This window comes from Protopterus annectens, chromosome 15.part0 (assembly GCF_019279795.1).
Source record: "Protopterus annectens isolate FY-2018-M chromosome 15.part0, PAN1.0, whole genome shotgun sequence".
NCBI lineage: Eukaryota > Metazoa > Chordata > Ceratodontiformes > Protopteridae > Protopterus > Protopterus annectens.
The window spans coordinates 301,945,237-301,963,130 of record NC_056749.1 but is presented as its reverse complement, the minus strand read 5'-3'; the positions used below and the strand labels follow the sequence as shown (position 1 = coordinate 301,963,130).

General features: G+C 41.2%; 1 protein-coding gene across 1 annotated transcript in view; it reads right to left on the bottom strand.

Annotated features, from left to right (window-relative positions):
* The window catches only part of TAF6L (TATA-box binding protein associated factor 6 like), a gene marked incomplete in the record, with an annotated part of 985,055 nt that extends 983,606 nt beyond the window's left edge, over positions 1-1,449 (bottom strand). The window contains 1 exon segment of the mRNA XM_044057070.1: positions 1,303-1,449.
* Positions 1,450-17,894: the final 16,445 nt, after the last annotated feature.

Here is a 17,894-nt window from a genome sequence, read left to right as displayed (position 1 = left end):
GCCTTGTTCAAGAGGAATCTTGACCAATGGATGGGGGATCGCAGATATACCCCAGGGATTACTTCAGTGTCACTGCTTGACAGAGGCACAGCAAAATAATAGGCATAGTTTTATTCAAACTAAAGGGGTGGCGAAAGCCAAATAACTATGAGCTAGGCTTATAAATGCCCTTGGGCAGATAGCCTAGTATGAACCTATGAACCTATAATCTGAAAAGTAGTGAGAACGCAAATCATAAAATTATCAGTTCTGTGGTCCTGCTTGACAGTGGCACAGGAAAATAACTTTCTTGGATGGCGAAAGCCAGTGTATCTTCTTGGCTAGGCTTATATAGGCCCTAGGTTCCTCCCTATGAACCTACAAAACATAATATTGCACCCAAATTTTGCATGCTTGTGAAAATACTGGGTTATGTCAGGAACTAAATACTGCACAGTTACAGATGATTATTTTACCTGAAATGCTTCTAAGAACTGTATTAAGAATTGTGTTATTCTATTACTACTACTACTACTACAGTGGAAGTTGTACACACTTCGACAAAAGTGTTTTGACAAAAAAAATAAACGCATTACAAATGATAAGTACAACACAAACCAAAAAATAAATACATTACAAATTATAAGTACAATACAATCAATTAATGTACAGTACAACATAATGCCTTCTTATTACTTCACCTGATCTAAAAGGTTCTGTTCTGATGGATCAAGAACTTGGTCCATCCTTTCTACCAAACAGAACCCTACCTCTCAAAATTATGCATTTCTATCCTACTATGAATAGCAACCCCCTATCCACAAAAATAAGTTCGATAACCTGCTCTTCTTGTGCAGATATATCTGCATGTGGTACTGCAAACATTTCGCAGAAAACCTGAATGCGGTACCATGCACAGCTCCTCCAGTTCCATCTGCTGCGCCTTAAGTGTATCAGTAACCAGATATGCTGCTCTAACATGCATACTAACGTGGGACTTATCTCAACAAAGTAACTTCTTAACCAACTACAGAGACGTAAGGAATTAAACTAAAAATAAACATACTACAGATTTACAAAATGTAATTGTATAATGAAACATGGTATTTTACGGGGCGAAAGGCTTACTTTGATACAGCACCTTTTTGCAAAACTCAGATTTTCCTATTTACTTTTGACAAAAGCAGTTCTACCACCAAAACAAGGGCAGACTACTGCAAAGTTAATTTATACAGCGACCGATGAAGTAATTCCGTGAATCAGAACTATCTGCAAAATAGAGAAAATGGGTTGCGTTAAAGTCTACGAGCAATTAAGACATACCAGCTGCAGCGACCTGTCCAGAAGACAAGCCCACCAAAGCGTCGATTATCTACTTTCTTCCAAATTAATTTTTATTCTATGCCCATTGTACAGTTAAATGTGCTGTTACTTTAAAGTGAGTTCAGGACTTCCGCGCGTCACGTCAGTACGTACGCACGTACGTTATGGAATAAATGAACGTAGCGGCAGAACAGCTGTGCTTTTTGTTGGTATGTTTGATTGTAGTAACGTACTGTAGAATAAGGCGGGCTGGTAGTGTTTGTCCCTGCGCTTGCAGTCAGAGTATATGTGTAATGTGTTCGTTTTTGTTTACAGATATGTTGGATGCTTGCCTGAATGAAGTGGAAGAGCAGAGCGACTGCGTGTGCTGTTTATGTTGGGTGCAATGCCGAGGCAATAGTAGCTTGTTAGGTGTGATGTGTATTTATGGAGTAGAGAAGCAGAGCGATTGGGTTTTGTATTAGAACACTACCCCTCCAGATGCGCAGTATTAAGTACCACCCAACACCCTCTACGTTATGTCTTTTTTCTATATGTGTGAATAAACATTATTAGATGTGCTTGATCTATAACCCAGCCACGGAATGCACAAGCCAGTGCATTTCTTTGAGCACCGGTCCCAAGCCTGGAAAAATGGGGTGCATCCGGAAGGGCATCTGATGTAAATCATACATGCAGACAGTAGTACAGATATACATACCGGATCAGTCAAGGCCCGGTTTAACAATGACTGCCACCAGTACTGTTGGCCAACAGGGTACTGGCGGAAATTGGGCTACTGTTGGCCGAAGGAGGGGGAAGGCATACTCAAAGGCAAGTAAAGGCTAGGAATGTGGTAGTGAGGGTCAGAACTTTGAATGTTGGCAGTATGACTGATATAGGGAGAGAGCTAGCTGATATGATGGACAGAAGGAAGGTTGGTATATTGTGTGTGCAAGAGACCAGATGGAAGGGGAGCAAGGGTATGTGTATTTGAGGCAGGTTCAAATTGTTCTATCATGGTGTGGATGGGAGGAGAAATGGCATAGGGGTTATCCTGAAGGAATAGTATGCTAAGAGTGTTTTGGAGGTGAAAAGAGTGTCGGATAGAGTGATGTTTATGAAGCTGGAAATTGATGGTGTAATGATGAATGTTGTTAGTGCATATGCTCCACAAGTTGGGTGTGCAATGGATGAAGTGGTGATGACTGTACTCAAGGGTGTGAGAGTGGTGATTGGAGTAGATTTCAGTGGGCATGTTGAAGGAAACAGAGGGGATGAGGAAGTGATGGGTAGGTATAGTGTTAAGCAAAGGAATGCAGAAGGTCAGATGGTAGTGGATTTTGCGAAAAGGATGGACATGGCTGTGGTGAATACGTATCTTAACAAGAAGGAGGAGCATAGGGTGACATACAAGAGTGGAGGAAGATGCACACAGGTGGATTATATCTTGTGTAGAAGGGCCAGTCTGAAGGAGGTTGGAGACTGTAAAGTGGTGGCAGGGGAAAGTGTAGTTAGGCAGCATAGGATGATGGTTTGTAGGATGACATTGGTGATCAAGAAGAGGAGGAGAAGTGTGAGGGCAGCACCAAGGATCAAATGGTGGAAATTGAAAAAGGGTAATTGTGAGGTGGAGTTCAGGGAAGAGTTAAGACAGGCACTGGATGGCAGTGAAGAGTTACCGAATAGCTGGGTAACTACAGCAGAGCTAGTATAGGAGATGGCTAGAAAGGTGCTTGGTATGACATCTGGAAAGAGGAAGGAGGACAAGGAGACCTGGTGGTGGAACGAGGAAGTACAGGAGAGTATACAGAGAAAGAGGTTGGCGAAGAAGAAGAAGTGGGATTGTCAGAGAGATGAAGAAAGTAGACGAGTATAAGAGATGAGGCGCATGGCAAAGACAGTGGTGGCGAAGGATAAGGCATATGAAGAGTTGTATGAGAGGTTGGACACTAAGGAGGGAGAAAGGGATCTGTACCGACTGGCTAGACAGAGGGACCGAGCTAGTAAAGATGTGCAGCAGGTAAGGGTGATAAAGGATAATGAGGGAAACATACTCACAAGCGAGGAGAGTGTGTTGATCAGATGGAGAGTACTTTGAGGGGGTGATGAATGAAGAGAATGAGAGGGAGAGAAGGAAGGTTGGATGATGTGCGGATATTGAATCGTGCAGTGGATTAGCAAGGAGGAAGTAAGGATAGCTATGAAGAGGATGAAGAATGGAAAGGCTGTTGGTCCAGATGACATACCTGTGGAAGCATGGAGGTGTTTAGGTGAAATGGCAGTGGAGTTTTTAGCTAGATTGTTTAATGAAATCTTGGAAAGTGAGACGATGCCTGAGGAATGGAGAAAAAAGTGTTTTGGTACCGATTTTTAAGAATAAGGGTGATGTGCAGAGCTGTAGTAACTACAGAGGGATTAGATTGATCAGTCACAGTATGAAGTTATGGGAAAGAGTAGTGGAAGTTAGGTTAAGAAGGGAGGTGATGATTAGTGATCAGCAGTATGGTTTCATGCCAGGAAAGAACACTACAGATGCGATGTTTGCTCTGAGAGTGTTGATGGAGAAGTACAGAGAAGGTCAGAAGGAGTTGCATTGTGCCTTTGTGGACTTAGAGAAAGCATATGACAGGGTGCCTAGAGAGGAGTTGTGGTATTGTATGAGGAACTCAGGAGTGTCAGAGAAGTATGTAAGAGTGGTACAGGATATGTACTAGGGTAGCGTGACAGCGGTGAGGTCTGCGGTTGGAGTGACGGATGCGTTTAAGGTGGAGGGATTACATCAAGGATCAGCTCTGAGCCCTTTTTATTTGCAATGGTGATGGGCAGGTTGACAGACGAGATCAGACAGGAGTCCCCGTGGACTATGATGTTTGCAGATGACATTGTGATTGATCTGTAGTGTGAGTGTAGGGAACAGGTGGAGGAGACCCTGGAGAGGTGGAGATATGCTCTAGAGAGAACAGGAATGAAGGACAGCAGGACTAAGAATATGTGTGTGTGAATGAGAGGGAGGATAGAGGAATGGTGAGGATGCAGGGAGTAGAGGTGGTGAAGTTGGATGAGTTTAAATACTTGGAATCAACAGTTCAGAGTAATGGTGAGTGTGGAAGAGAGTACATACAGGATGGAGTGGGTGGAGAAGAGTGTCAGGAGTGATTTGTGACAGATGAGTACCAGTAAGAGTGAAAGGGAAGGTCTACAAGAGGGTAGTGAGACCAGCAATGTTATATGGGTTGGAGACAGTGGCATTGACAAAAAGGCAGGAGGCAGAGCTGGAAGTGGCAGAGTTAAAGATGTTAAGATTTGCACTGGGTGTGTCGAGGGTGGACAGGATTAGGAATAAGTATATTAGAGGGTCAGCCCAGGTTGGAAGGTTTGGAGACAAAGCCCGTTGGTTTGGACATGTGCTGAGGAGGGATGCAGAGTATTTTGGGGAAAAAGATGCGAAGGATGAAGCTGCCAGGTAACAGGAAAAGAGGAAGGCCTAACATAAGGTTTATGGATGTAGTGAGAGAGGACATGCAGGTGGTTGGTGTGACAGAGCAAGATGCAGAGGACAGGAAGAAATGGAAACAGATGATCTGCTGTGGCGACCCCTAATGGGAGCAGCCGAAAGAAGAAGAAGATGTGCTTTCTCTATATGAATGTTCATTGCGGATTGCAGAATGAAGAGCAAGTGTTTTTGTTGAGGATCAGTAACACACCCTTAGGTTCACACGGGAATGGGCATGGCCTGCATAATTGACAAGGTGGAGGCCGGAGATTCAATAAGCAAGTGTGCCATGATTATCACGGAATGCAGCTTTGCCAGTAACATTATGCATACATTTCCTCGACAGCAGCTTACATTCAACAGTAGTATTCACAGCTGCCAAAATTCAACAGTAGTATTCAGAGCTGCCAAACACGGTTTATTACAGAAAAAGCAAGTAATCAATGGCTTTTCATTCCGAAGCAGCTGTTTTCACGTCTGTATGGGTTTTTACTTGAGAAGCACATTTAAATTGTATTATTTTGTAATCTTCCTTTGGCAGAAACAGGTACTTACAGCAGCACAATTTTGTATAATAAAACAATGAGGAAAAGAAATAATACTGTGTTTTGGGTTGGCATCCCTTTCAGAAGTTTATATGTCTCTGGTTTATGAGAAAATAGGTATGTTTGTATTCACTGCACAGACTAACACACTTGTACTGTGTAGTCTGTGCAGTAAGCAGACAAATACAATGGAATGTGTTTTTAAGGGGTGGTTTGACTTCAGAAGGTGGTATTAATGATATATGATTTTATATATATGATAAATAAGCTATGTTTTGGGGGTACACTGCATTATAAGATACTTCTATTGTGTAGTCTTTGCAGTAAGCAATGGAATGGTTTAGGTGTGTGTGTGTGTGTGTGTGTGTGTGTGTGTATACGGTTATTTATTTATTTATGTTACGTTTGTTGACTGGGTTAGTCTGACCAAGCGTAGTGACCCACTTTCAGCAGAGACACGGGGAGAAAAGTTCCTCAGTAAGATACAATTTTATTACAATTGTATTAGACTAAAATGAGAAATATACATTACATACAATGTAGTCAATAGTTATACAGTTGTAGTTTCAATCCTGAGGCAGTGCTTAGAGTGTAGTGTTCAGAGCTAAAAATTGTTCAATAAGAATGATTATCTACAATAAGTTGATTATTAGAGGATAGGAGAGAGAGGTTAGGGCAGAGTAGATGAGGAAGAGAGAAGGAGTGAAAAGGAAGGTAGTAAGTGCAGGAGGTGAGAAAAGGGGGTGAGAGATTGGAGTAAGATAGTGAGTTGATGTGGGAATGATAGAGTATTTTAATACTTGTTTGTAGGAGGTTTTGCAGTAGAAGAGTGTAAGGGGGGGGGGGGCAGGAGGTCATTTGTGTGAGGGTGAAACAGTTTAGGGAGGATGTGTACGGTGGCAGGACCAGATTTTTAGGTATGGATTTTTTTGTGTGTGTAATTGATCATAGCCCATAAGCATATATGCAAACGGATATCCCATAACCTCCATGTACCAACCCAGTGTCTTGTATCAGCAGATAAAATGTTGCTGTCAATTGGTAAATGTAATAGTTCTGCTGGTGTGCCCATATACTCTTAACTACATTACTAAACCTAATGAATTGTACCCCTTTAGCCATCAAAGGTTGGAGGTTGTTACAATGGTTAACAGACACAAGGTACGGGGTTTGATTCTAACATTTGAAAGCAAAATTGACTAGTCTTAAAATGGCCCAGGAGGATGACTAGTGTTCTATTTAGCTATGAACCTACGCACTCGTATTTACTGGGGTCAGTGTCCCAATGGATAAAACATCTAACTACAGATTACAAGACTGTAGGTTCAACTCCTGCCTGACTGGGTTGACAAATCTTTTTTTTGGGAGGGTGGCAGGGTTGGCATAATAATTAAGGCCTTTACCTCGCAGATACAAGGTACAGGGTTTGATTCTAGCCTCTGGTTATTGGCTAGGCTTATAATAATCTGCAAACTGATAGCTTACTATTTACCCATGAACCTATGAAATAGTTGTATCTTGATGGATTTTGTTTTTTCTAAGGCAAATCCTCATGGGCACCTAGTCTTGTTTCTGTACTGCCCCTGGCTATCTTTACTATGATAATATAAAAAGCCAGTTCCACTCTGAAGAGCTGTATATTTCTTTACCCGCTATTCCCTATTTTTCTTGACCATGTAACTCTCAGTTTCTTTCTTACACTCCACACTTTTCTGTACATTCTCTGCCTGCTTTGTATCTACTTTCTTACATATCTGTGCACTCAACCATTCAGATACTTCAAGCACTGGAAATAATGTCTTTCTAGTCTGACAATATACAGAAGCAGTCATTGCCATAAGTGTCCAGGTTGTTTTTAAAAGTATTTAAACTAGTGCTTGCTTTAATATAATTTGGTAGTCTATTCTATACATCAGCTACACTGAGAATCAATGAATACACTTCACTTTCTCTTTTTCATAGATTAGGGTTATCATAAAGTAGTAGAGAATAAGACCAATATTCCCAGAAGTAGTTGTCTCTAAATGCCCTATATACCTGAATATGGTCTCCTCCTAAATATCCATATGAGCCACTGCACAAGTTCAGATATTTTAGTATATCTTAAATTCACATCCATATATATTTCTGCTGTACTCCTTCCAGTTTACTCATGCTTTTTATTGTAATGTTTCTATACTGTTATTCCATATTCGGGTTTGAGTCTAATGCAACTAACAAACAGTGACTTCATCAGTAAGAGATTTCCCTGACTTTCTAAATCTGTTTATAACTATATTTATGTAAATATCATTAACCAATTGGTTAAGTATGATTAGAAAAACTCAGAGCTGGATCATCCCATATACCCAGGTAATATTCATCCTCAGTGCAAGTGAAGGATGTGTTTTTGCCGTTTCCTCAATTTCAAAACTTGGTGATGTATCATCATTTCTTTCTAGATTATAAGTGCTGCATGAGTGTATTTCAAGTAATGTTCCGCTAGTTAAAATGTGAATAGCATGCTGCATTGCAGCTTCGGCACAATATGGATATTCGTGCGGCCAAGCAGGCAGAATGAGTGATTAGTTGGGAGTGCTTAGCGCCGTGGCCATGATGCTGGGTGTCAGGCAAGGATGCTACTGTGCATTTGGTGGGTTAGCGATCCTCAACAAAATCGAGCAGGCATTAAATTCTACATTGTTTATTCTGACTAGCAAGTATTTATGTATTTAGGTATTAATATTGAACTAGTAGTTCTCGTACTAGTGCGGAAGCTGCTTTCAATGACTTGAAAAATGAATGCAATGCATTTACATAAAGTTAATAAGGATTAGCAATATTTATATTTCTTGCAGTTGTTTTCTCCTTGTTTTCCTAGTTTAATATATAATAGCATTCAACAAGTGCAGTGCATATGCATACAGGGATAGGTTGATCGGCAAAAACTTTTAATACTGAAAAGGCTGGAGAGAAAGTGATAACAAGAATGTATGCAAATCTACAGAAATGTCCATTTGGCATTTTTTATTGACTTTAATCCTTAGCGATTTAGCAGAAATTCAAGTTCCAGAGACAAGGGAAATTACAGTCATTCAGAGACTGATAATACGTATGTTAGGTATCCCTTTTAACAGCACTGTCAAACTTTGTGGTGAGAGGACTACTTCTGTGTCCAAGTCACTTTACAGACCCGAACTCTAAAATGACTCAGTGCTAAGAGGACTGCTTGTGTATGTTTGGATGCTTGCAGGTATTGTGTTTCTTTTGTTTGCAAGAGTGATTTGAAAGTGCAAGTGCAGATCAAAGTTTTTTTTTTTTTTTTTTGGCATACGTGATAATAGGAACAAAAGTCTATACTTCCCCATTCTTCTGTCTAGAATTCATGTACTAAAATAGTTGAGAAATATGTTGGGAGCAAGCCCCTCCTGCAGCCCCAATACTTAAATATACCAAGTCCAACAGCACACTACATTGAGGAAAAGGATGAACTACGATTAGACAATGAATATTGACAATGTGACAAGCAAATCTGCACGGTATGTCAATCCTGCATCATTTGCATGCTACATCACAGCCATTAGGCATGTCAGTCACACTCGCCATGTCTATTTCTGCGACGACCGGTGTGGTAGTGTTGTAAAACAAAGCTATTACACCATGACCCCCCATTAATATTCCAAAACGTGCATGCTGATTGGCCAGCGTGCACGTTGTAAATCGACTTATACTAATGGAAAAAGGTCCAGTCGCCCGGACTTTTTCCATTAGTACAAGTCTCTTTTAAAACACTGTCTCGCTATGTTAAAAGAGTTTAACATAGTGACACAGGTTTAAAAAAAGCAACGGAGATCTCCGTTGCTTTTTTTAAAGCTGTCTCGCTATGTTAAACTCCTTTAACATAGCGACACAAAAGCAACGGAGATCTTGCTTTCTCTGTTGCTTTTTTTTTAAACCTGTCTCACTAGGTTAAATGGGTTTAACATAGCGAGACAGCTTTAAAATAAGCAACGGAGATCTCCGTTGCTTATTTTAAAGCTGTCTCGCTATGTTAAACCCATTTAACATAGCGAGGCAGGTTTAAAAGCAACGGAGAAAGCAAGATCTCCGTTGCTTTTTTTGCTATGTAAAATGGGTTTAACATAGCGAGACAGCTTTAAAATAAGCAACGGAGATCTCCGTTGCTTATTTTAAAGCTGTCTCGCTATGTTAAACCCATTTAACATAGCGAGACAGGTTTAAAAAAAAAAAGCAACGGAGAAAGCAAGATATCCGTTGCTTTTTACTGTTTTGCTATGTTAAATGGGTTTAACATAGCAAGACAGCTTTAAAATAAGTAACGGACATCTCCGTTGCTCATTTTAAAGCTGTCTCACTATGTTAAACCCATTTAACATAGCGAAACAGTAAAAAGCAACAGTGATCTTGCTTTCTCAGTTGCTTTTGGCCACAGCTCTGATGTACTGCGTAGGCATGCGCAGTACATCAGAACTGCCGCGGATACCAGACAGCTGCGGAAGGGCAGCAAAGAGGCATTATACAATGCCATTATTTCAGAAAAGTAATTATTTCTTTTCTTAAATAATGTCATAGTATAATAGCAATAACCCGCTTTTGGGTGTGGGTAATGCGGGATTTACCCACGGTTGTCTTTGTTTGGTCCCGAGGGCTTCGCCCTCGGGACCAAACCACGCCAACCATGGGTAAATCCCGTATTACCCACACCCAGGAGTGGGTTATTGCTATAATATGTTTTCTCGTGATTTCTGTGCCCTGTAAAACTTATGATTCTTTGTTAAATTAGGGAGGATTACACTCCCTCTCAGAAGAGGATGAGAGGGTAGTGGGAAGAGGGTTCACAACTGATTACATTTCAGTGGTTTGATTTTGTCTCAGTTTCCCAGCCTCTCATGAAACTTTAGATTTTCTGGTAAATCAATAATGATCTCAGTGAATCAGGATGACACTGGGATGAGCACTGTCACAATGTTTGCAAAGCGTTCCTGGTTTAGTATTTGTGTTTCCCCGTGAGAAGTAATAGAATGGCATTGTTAATTTAAGTAGTAATCAAATTCACAGACTGGTGTGGGGTCGAAAAAGTTGAGCTCTGTGCTATAATGCAAGAGTTTTTTTTTTTTTATAACTACATAAAAGAGTACGTGTTTTTGTCTTGATTTACATCCAACTTGGTGCTGTTAAGACTTAATCAGACTTCACTGTGTCCCATTAACAGCACGTTTAAGTACATTCATTAAAACCATCACTCGTGCATAAAGTATAAAACACATTTTATCTCAACTCTTAAAAATATGCAATATTTTTAATAAAAAAATAATCTTAATAGTAAAATATATTTTATATTAATTTTAAATTACTCATACAGTTTAAACCTAACCCGCAGAGTGGATCTAATAAAATGTGCCACATATGTTTCACACATTCTAACCTATCGTCTTTACGGCCTCCTCTTAAATCAGAGGACACGTTTCCACATACACACACAAAATTTCTTGAAATGTTCACATGTAGTAGAATGTTTAGCTAATGCAATTAACAAATTTCCATTTTAACAGCTAAAAAGGCTGGATACCCCAGTGACTGTAATGAACATGATGTAGTAGTGGTGCTCAGCTCTATGCTGGAGGGACAGATTCATAACCCAGAGGCTCCCTTCACTCTGGAATAAAATCCCAGTCCAGGTTAGGCAGAGTCCCTCACTGACTCTCTTCAAGAGGAATCTTGATGAGTGGATGGGAGATCGTAGGTTTACCCCGGGTATCACTTCTGTGTCACTGTTAGACAGAGGCACAGTATACTAACCTCGAAAAAGGGCATAGCAAAATAAATTTAAAATGGGTGGCGAAAGCCAAACACATTCTGGCTAGGCTTATAAATGCCCTAGGGCAGATAACCTAGTATGAACCTATGAACCCAATCGTTGCACCATTAAGCAGGACAAGTTCTAGGAATACAAATGTAGATCTATCGCCTAATGAAATAAGCAATGTAATCGCCTTAAATATTGTTTATAAAAATGTGATGGATTTGTAGTACATCAATGAAATGGAAATTAATAATAAGAATGCCAACTTGGAATAGTTAACTGCAGCAGCAATTTGATGAGGGTGTGAGGTCAACAAAACTAAGTATAAGGCAGTCTAACAGTGGAAATGGAGAACCATAACCACTGTTGTATCCACAGGTAGTGTAACAGTGGAAATGGAAAATGGTAACACTTCTGTATTCCAAAGGAGTCATTAGATAACCTGTGTATGGCTGGGAGTGTACAAAGTAGTCACTAGTCAAGATACAAAGCAGGATATTATCCATTATCTGTAAACTGTGACACAGTACAAAGGACTAGTTACACAGGGCAAAGCTTCAAATCTAAATGAAAAATTAATAAATTTAACAAGATTAAAATAAACAAAAAAGACAACTCGTAATTCTTCCAATTGTTTTCAGGCTGGCAACAGATGGTGACGTAAACTTTGCCTTCATTATACTCCCTGTTGAAATAGAGCATGTTAATAAAGAGAATTAGTAGGAAGGGTCTATATACTCGAATGCTAGGATGAACATTGAGTTAAAGCACCAAAACTACTATTATATACATAAAGTATAAATAAATGAAGGATACAAAGCTCAGTAAAATGTACAGCAACTAATGGATATCTGAAGCAGTGACTACCAGCTTGGCTCAGTGCCACAAAAGCTTAGTACAAAAATTTAACTCTAGTGCCACTACAACAGCTTAATGTAGTGATGAGACAATCCACAGTTTATAGCTATTGCAGCTATGGCTGGAATCTGGCTCCAAATGCCTACAAACAGAGAACAAGTACAAAAGTCAGTAAAAGCTATGGCAAGCTGTAAACTGACTCAATTGTCAAAAAGTACAGTTATGTAAAATCTTACCATAACAGTAGATGTCCGTCCCTTCACTGTTGCAGTATTTTTCGCCTGAGGTATCTCCTGCCAAGGATAGCCCAATGTCCAGCCATTATACCAAAGCATTTAGCTCTTATAGGCACCATATGTCACACATATGCTCCCCGTGCAAGACATAGGGCATAAAGATGATGTGCAGACTCAATAACCCGCAACTGAAAAAGCCCCAGGAGGAACAGAATACCCTCATGAATAAAGAGGAACATGTGCATCCAGAAGGAGAAAGAAAGAAGGGCCTCTCGGACAGAAGGGCAACCAGAACATAGGGCAAGTCTCAGGACATGGGGAAAGGATGGAGGGAACAAATACTGCAAGAGTGAAGAGAAGGACATCTACTGTTATGGCAAGATTTTACACAACTATACTGTGTCCTTCCATATCACTGTTGCAGTATTCTTCACCTAAGGGAGAATACAAGAACTCAAGAGGAAGCCATGGTGGAGGAAGGTACAGAGGAACATTCCACAAACCCATGCAGGATAGCCCTGGCAAAGCCTGCTCTGGTCCTGGAAATAACACCCAACCTGTAATTTTTGTGAAATTATGAACAGAGGACCAAGTAGTAGCCTCAAGGATAGAACTGGCATCCAGATACTTGAAAAAGGCACCAGAAGAGGCAACTGCTCTAGTAGAATGTGCCTTTACAGACACGGAAAGACATTTGCAATGAAAAGAATAACAAAAGGAAATGGCCTTAGAAATCTAGGAGGAGATGGTTTGCTTAGAAACAGCCACACCCAAAGTCATAAAATGAAAAGAAACCAAAAGTTGCTCAGATTTGAAAATAACTTTCATTTGATCTAAATAATATCTGAGCTGTCTATGCAAGTCCAAGGTATGAATAACCATCTCTCTGGTAGACTGTAGAGAAGGAATAAAGGAAGGAAGATAATAGGCACAACTCATTAACCACCTTTGGCATAAAAGACAGAGTAGGACAAGGAGACACTCTGTCTCTATAAAAAACTAAAAAATGGGAAATAGCCATGAGAGCCTGAATTTCAGACACTCTCTTGGCACAAGTAAGAGCCAAAAGAAGAACAGTCTTTCATGTACAATGTTGTAAGGAAGCTGAAAAAGCATGCTCAAAAGGAACCTGAGTCAACTTTACAAGCACAGAATTAAGGTCCCGAGAAGGTGGAATGGGCTTTCTGGGGGGCCTGATATGAAGGACGCCTTTTAAAAAATTGTTTGAACTCAAACCTAGAGGCCAAAGGAGGACGAGTCAAGGGCAGACAAGCAGATATTGCTGACAGGTGAGTTTTAACTGAAGAATATGCCAATCCACCATGGAGCAGATCATACAAGTAAGAAAGAGAGAACCAGAGAAACCTCCACAGGTAGGGAAGCCGGATGGTAACAGAAGCATCAGAGAGAAAATCTTTTCCATATTGACATATATGATTTTCTGGCCTCCTGCAGAAACCAAAGCACGTTCTCAGAAAAGAAGTACATAAAAGGGGACAAAAACCCTATAATCTACAGTGTCAGTTGAAGAGTGGATAGGTGAGGATGGACCAGAGATCCCTTGTTTTGTGTGAGAAGATCCATCCAGTGATGTAACTAGTGGTAATTGCCCCTGGCCAAGAGAGAGAGAAGGAGGAACCAATGCTGTCTGGGTCAAAATGGAGTCACCAGCAAGATTTTGGGAGAGTACTGCCTTATTTTATGTAGAACTCGTGGTAACAGAGGAAACAAGGGGAAGCAGAAACACCCCCTTTCAAGGAAAAGACAGGGCTTCCACTTTCTAAATTAAAAGACTCGAGACTATGGAACAGAATAGAGGAAGTTGTCTGTTCAGATGGGAGGAGAAGAGATGTACCTGAGGAATACTCCACCAATGGTCAATTTCCAGGGGCACATCTCTATGAAGCATCCTTTCATGAGCTTGTGTTCTGGACCTGCACTCTGAAAGAATGTAAACTCTTGAAGAGTCATTTGGTACTGGATAGCTAGATCCCAGACCTGAAGAGCCAGTCTGTAAAGGAGATAGGACCTTGTGCCCCCCCCTGTTGTTGGCGTACCACATCACTGTGGTATTGTTGGTGAAGACACTGAGGGGCCCAGAATGAAAGAGGTAATGAAAAGCTTGCAGAGCCTTCATCTCTCTTATATTGATGTGATCCAACCTCTGATAAGGAGGCCAGAGACCTTGGACCTTTAGGACCACAAGAGGCACCTCACGCCATGTCTGAGGCACCAGTGAAAAGCTCCTGAGCAGGAATTAGGGGCTGAAAAGGAAGTCTTGGATTGAGGGAGAGATGATGATAAATTCACTACTGAAGCTCAATCTTCAGACAAGGAAGAAAAAGAATCAGAAAACTCCAGGGGGTGGTAATGTTGGAGCCACACCGATTTGAGGTTGCATTGACATTTCCTCATTTGGACTCTGGTTGGAGGGAACATAGGAATGGTGGAAGCCATGAATCCCAGGACCCTGAGAAATTCCTTGTCCATACCAGTGGGCAAAGGAAGAAGAGACTGGACAAAGCTTGTCAGGGGCAGAACCTTGGTGCCAGAAAGAGATTCTGAGAACAGTCTAAAGCCTGTAACTGAGAAAAACGTGATTCTGAGAAGGCATCAGCATGATTTCTGGAGGTTTATGGTGAACCCCAGACTATGTAAAAGACAAGTGGTAAACCTGAGATCCTGTAACAGACTGCTGGGAGAAAGAGCTTGAATAAGTAGATCATCTAGATAGGGAAAATTTGAATACCTCAAAACCTGCAATAGGCAATGACAGGAATGAGGCATTTGGTGAATACCTTTGGGGCAGTAGAAAGGCCAGAGGGCAAAGCAGATAACTGAAAATGCAAGAAAGAAACAGAGAAATGTAAATACTTTCTAAACAGAGGATGAATGGGGGAGTGAAGGTATGCATCCTTGAGATCCGGATCCTGAACAGAAGATGAATTGGGATGTGAAGGTATGGATCCTTGAGATCCAGAGACACCAGAAAGACCTGGGGAAGCAGAAGAGGAAACAAGGTCTGATGGTACAACATCAGAAAAGAAGGGATCTTGAGGAAGGTGTTGATCAGAGAAAGATCCAGCATTGGTCTTCATGTACCCTCCCTCTGGAGAACCACAAACATTCTGGAGTAAAACTCCTTCCCCACCAGGGTAGGAGGAACAAGCTGAATGGTGCCCTGATCCAAGAGATATTGCAGAACTTCTGGAAAATGAGAAAGCTGTTCTGAGGAGGTTGAGGAATGTCTGAAGTGGGAGGAAGAGACTTCCAAACCATGAAATACCCCTGATAGATAATCAACAGAACCCAAGAATCTGATGTGATCTGAAGCTAATTTGATAGAGACAGGGAGAGGTGAGAGACAGGGGAAACCTGGCCGAGGGGAAGGGAAGGACAAAATTCAAATTGAGCCAGGCTTATTCTGAAAAGAAGGCTTCTGGGAGAAAGGAGTCTGAGTAGACTTAGTAGGAGAAACACATCCAGAGCCCATCTTACCCTTAGTAGGAGGGCATGTCTGTCTATGAACAAAGGCAGACTTGAAAGGATAGTTCCTCTGAAATGTAGGAATAGGGGAAACAAATATTTGCTTATGTTTCTGTAAGGCCTTACCCTTATGCTGGAAAGAAGTAAATAAATCAGCAGCATCACTAGTCCTAAAAAGACTTTTGTTATCCAGAGGTGCATCCAAAAGCTTGGCCATGGGCAAAGCCTGAAGATGTAGCTGGGAATAACACCTCATTGCTGAACCAAAGGCAGCAGCCCTACAAGGGCATCAGCTGCATTTTATAAAGCAAAGAGCATCTTGAGAAGTGGACCCTAACAAAGAAAGGGCAGAAGCCTTCCCTTCAGAATCAGGAAGGTCAGATACTACCTTAGAAACCTGGGAAAGTAGGGCCAAAACATATCTGGTCATATGTGCCTGGTAGTTAATGGTGGCAGCCATATAACATTTCTTGACCAACCTTTGCATAGCTAGACTATCCTTATCAGAAGAAAGGATCTTCGTAGATGGCAACAACTTAGAGGGTTTGTCAGAAAAAAATGATACCACAGAAGGATCAGCAGAAGGCTACTTGTAAAGAAATTTGCAGTCCTCAGGCAACTTGTAGAGCAGGAGGCTGAGACTCAAGGGCTACAAAGGCTGCAGAAAAAGTATCCAAAAGTGCAGCCAGAATAGGAGAGACAGATGATGGTCTGGGAGACTCCATTTGTAGGAGCTCATAATACCTTTTTTGAATTGTAAAAGACCCGGGAACAGTCCCACTTAAAATAGTCCATCATGCGGGCAACAGTATCCCCAAAGGACAACTTTGCCAAGGACAGTCTGGACTCAAAGAATCATCTTCCTCTAAATCGTAGTCCAGGGGAAGGAATTTGGGAAGAATAAGCAAGGGATTCTTCCCCAGAATCCAAATTCTCATCTGAGGAATCCAGTTCCTTAGGCCTCTTAACAGGAGAGGATAACCAGGGGGAAGCAGGAACAGAGGTTCTATATTACAAGATCGAAGCTTTATTTAATCGAAGTAAAGCTCGAACTTGTAATATCGAAACCGTAAATTGTCAAATGGCTGATTTAACCCATGGAAACACTTCCCTTGGCCATTATGTGGAGTATGCCCGTTTCTCCAATTTGGAGTGATCTCCGAGTTGGTATATTTACATATGGGGGGTGTGGGGGGCAAAGCCCCCAGTTGATTTTGGATGTAAATTTTTTTTTTGTTTGTTTTTTGTTATTCGGCCAAGGGAAGTGTTTCCCTTGGTTGAATTGGCCGTTCGACAATTTTTGCTGTCGATATTACAAGATCGAGCTTTAGTTATTCAATTAACTAAAGCTTCAATGTTGTAATATAGAAGCGGAACATATACCCGTTAAGGAGGCTTCAAGGCCAATAAGGCATTAAACAAACCCTGAGTGAAATCCTACCATTGATGCTGGGGACCTTAACAGGGGAAATGTGCGTAGTTTTCTGTTTCATGTTCTGCTGTGCATTCACTCAAAAATCTCTCAGAGAGTCAGACCCATAACACGACTCAATAATTGTGGTTGGAATTTCCTCACTCACTAATATCTGAGGAGCCCCCCTTGGTCTCTCCTATATTATCAGCTGAGATTCTCCCTCAACATCAGGTGCAGACATTGGAAAAGCCTCAGAGGATGTACAAGAACTAGAATCCATGTCAGCCTCCAACTGGGTTGCAGCAGAGGAGTTCAAAGCAAGCTCTGGACGGTCTTCACTGCTTTCACTAGCCTCTAGAGAGACTGGATCAGGCCTAACTTTTTGGCCCTCGACAAATGGATGGCCCTCAGGAAGTGAGGATTCTGCAATAGCACCCTGAGCCAATAGCTTAAGTTGTTGGTTCTCAAGATATATAGACAAGGAGGAGAGGTGACTACGTACGGTCAAAGACACAAATGCCTGTCAGACAGTGCACTTTTTATGATCATGGGAAACACCCAAGCAAAAAAGGCACTGGTTGTGATGATCTTTATGGGGAATCTGCCTCCCACACTGACATTTTCCTTTCTGGATAACATGAACGCAATTGTAAAAAAGAAGAGAAGAAATTCTAATGAAACACTTATATGGGAAATGCTTCGATAACCAGAACAGTAGAAGGACATTCAGATCAATGTATGATAATGGCATTCAGACTAACAGTAAAGACGTTCT